The 2,697-nt window shown below is 51.8% G+C and overlaps 1 long non-coding RNA gene across 1 annotated transcript; it reads left to right on the top strand.

Annotated features, from left to right (window-relative positions):
* Positions 1-472: 472 nt before the first annotated feature.
* LOC119301714 lies at positions 473-1,727 on the top strand. Its single transcript, XR_005147162.1, has 2 exons — positions 473-1,391; positions 1,472-1,727. It is a non-coding gene; the product is annotated as an uncharacterized LOC119301714 (long non-coding RNA).
* The last annotated feature ends 970 nt before the right edge of the window (positions 1,728-2,697 follow it).

Here is a 2,697-nt window from a genome sequence, read left to right on the forward strand (position 1 = left end):
ATGTGTATATATATACATGTGTGTGTGTCTATATATATATATATATACATATATATATATATGTATATATATAGGGTGGGTCTATTATGATAACACCCCTTAAGACCTTATTCTGCACACACTTTTGCTTATTCTGCTAACACCCAACCAGCCCCGCGTCAACTCCACCGAACTGCAACAGAAAAATCCACCACAGCCCCACCCCACCTAACCCACTTTCTTCCTCCGGTCAAACCCACCCAACTTCTCTCTCGCTTTCCCCATGTAGAGCGCCCCACCACAGAGGCCCGCGGCGCCGGCTAGCCAAGGCCACCGCGCCTCCTCTCATCCCCGACCACCTCCTACCCCACAGCGGCGCCCCCACCCCCGACCACCCCCATCTCGTGGCGGCGCCCAACCACCCCCACCCCATGGCGGCGCCCCCAGCTCCCACCCCACGGCGGCGCCCGACCCACCTCCCACCCCATGGCGCCGCCCCCAATCACGACCACCCCCGCCCCGCGGCGGCGCCCCCAACTCCCAACCCCACGGTGTTGCTCGACCACCTCCCACACCTCGGCAGTGTCCCCGCCCCACGCAGACACACCCATCCTATCGTGGCCTCCCCTCACCAGATCGGCCCACCTCGGCTCCCTCGCCACCGGATTAGACGTGCGCGAGGAGAAAGCCCCCTGATCCTCTGCTCGACTCAGGTGAATCTCCTCTCCCGCAGCTTCCCCTACCTTGACAAGAAAGCCGACTGTGCCGTGCCGACTGCCCCCGACGCCTTCCCCCACCAACCACCAGATCCCGGCCGGCGGACAGAGCTCCCACCACGGCACCCCGTCACGCTGCCGTCCACATCCGCTAGCCCGTGCAGTTAGGTTGGGGTGTTCACCCCATCCCACCCGGGCCGGCACACCCCGTCGCCGGATCCACCCGGGCCGACACACCCCGTCGACCACGACCTAGCCGTCACACGCAACAACACCTCCACCTCTCTTGAGTGCTCGGGGGTCGCCCGAGAGCAGCTTAGTTGTTGTCCTAATGCCGCTCGACTGCCATTGTTTAGTCTCGGGCGTGGACGTGCAGCTCGACAACCATGGACATGCAGCTCGGACGCATGCGTGCAGCAGTTCATTGCTCGTGTACTTGCAGGCTTTGGTGTTTTTGGGTGTGGGTGCAATTCATCATCGCGGTGTGCGGTGTGCAGCTGCAGTTCATGTAGGTCCTCTACACCATCGCGCTCGCGCAGGTCCTGCTTGTCGTCAACGCCTACATCACTTCCCCTCATTTTTGAAGCCAAGGGACGCGCAGTCGCCATGGACAGAGCAGTAGTTGCCCCTCTTCTCCAACTCCAATGACTCCTCTGGGTCCTCTCCATCATGCCCGTCATGTAGTAGTGCACTCCAGTGAGCCCAATTTCTCCCATCTTCTGCAAATGTAGTGCAATGTTGTTTTCTCTTCAGGTTTAGTGCACTGATTTGTGCAGGGAGGAAAACATGGCATAGGAGGGCTGCAGGAGATGGTGGCTACACCGGAGGCCAGACACTACAATTGCCACGCCGCGGTCCACATGCGCCTTGGCCGCTGGACATAAAGTGCATATGTGTTCATCGCCGGCGTGTAGTTCCCAAGTGACGCATCTGTAGTTTACTCAAGAAACAAAAAAATGCAGAAGAAAAGAAAACAAAGAAGTTCATTTTGTTCTTTCTTTTTGGTTGGCATTCATTTTCCCAGGCAAACGCTAAGATACCGGTGCAGTGTGCCTTGTGTGATTCCATTGCAGTGCACTTTCATGATTTTTTATTCCAAATGATCACATCTTGTTATGTGCTCTTATCATTTTTTAAGAAGATGTTGTGTTCCCGTAGCTCACGACACAGGGATTTGCAGTTCTCCACCCCGTTGCATGCGGTTTACATCTCGCCAGACAGTTGAATATGGCAAAAAATGTCATGCCGTTTACTTCTATTCGTGTCGCGGTTCACTTTCGTCCCAATGTGCACTGCATAGTCTTATGGACTACCATGTGTTTTGAAAGCAGATATTTGCATCATAACCTAAAAGTGTGCTTGGTCTTATGGACTCCTCTGTTGTACACTTGGTAAACACAAAACAAAAACATCTCAAAAAAGAAGCTCGCTTCTATATTAGATGTAGATCACTCGCGCAGTCCCTGCGGTCCACTCGCTTGGTCAACGCGCGTAAAAAAATAATAAGTATGAAAAAAAGACAACAAAACTAATGAGGTTCACTTTTGATATTGTTGCGGTTCATTTCGGGAGTGTTGCGGTCCACTCTCGTTCAAAAAAAAAGTTGAGAAAAAGACAAAAAAACCTTGTGCGAGAAAGTTTATGTCCGACAAAAAGAAATCATGAAGTTCACTTGACTGTCTGCTGCAGTGCGGTCTTCCATTTGAAGCAGTGCCTTCTTCCGTCTGATGAAGTACACACGATGATTTTGGTCTCGCGAAAAACAGTGTCCGTTTTTCGGTACAATCAAAACTGCTCTTAAACCGTTAGGAATTAGAGAGAGTGTTCTACATGAAAAAGTTGCGTCTCGTTGATATCTTTCCAACGGCGCATAATTTGAATCATTTCAACCGACGGTTTGTAAAAAATTCGCAAAAAATGGCCGCTGCCTCTCATCGTCACCCGTACGATTTTCAAAATTAACTAAAAATCGTAAGGAATCTCAAAACCATTTCAACATATG

The sequence above is a fragment of the Triticum dicoccoides genome, chromosome 1B (genome assembly GCF_002162155.2).
Source record: "Triticum dicoccoides isolate Atlit2015 ecotype Zavitan chromosome 1B, WEW_v2.0, whole genome shotgun sequence".
Lineage (NCBI taxonomy): Eukaryota > Viridiplantae > Streptophyta > Magnoliopsida > Poales > Poaceae > Triticum > Triticum dicoccoides.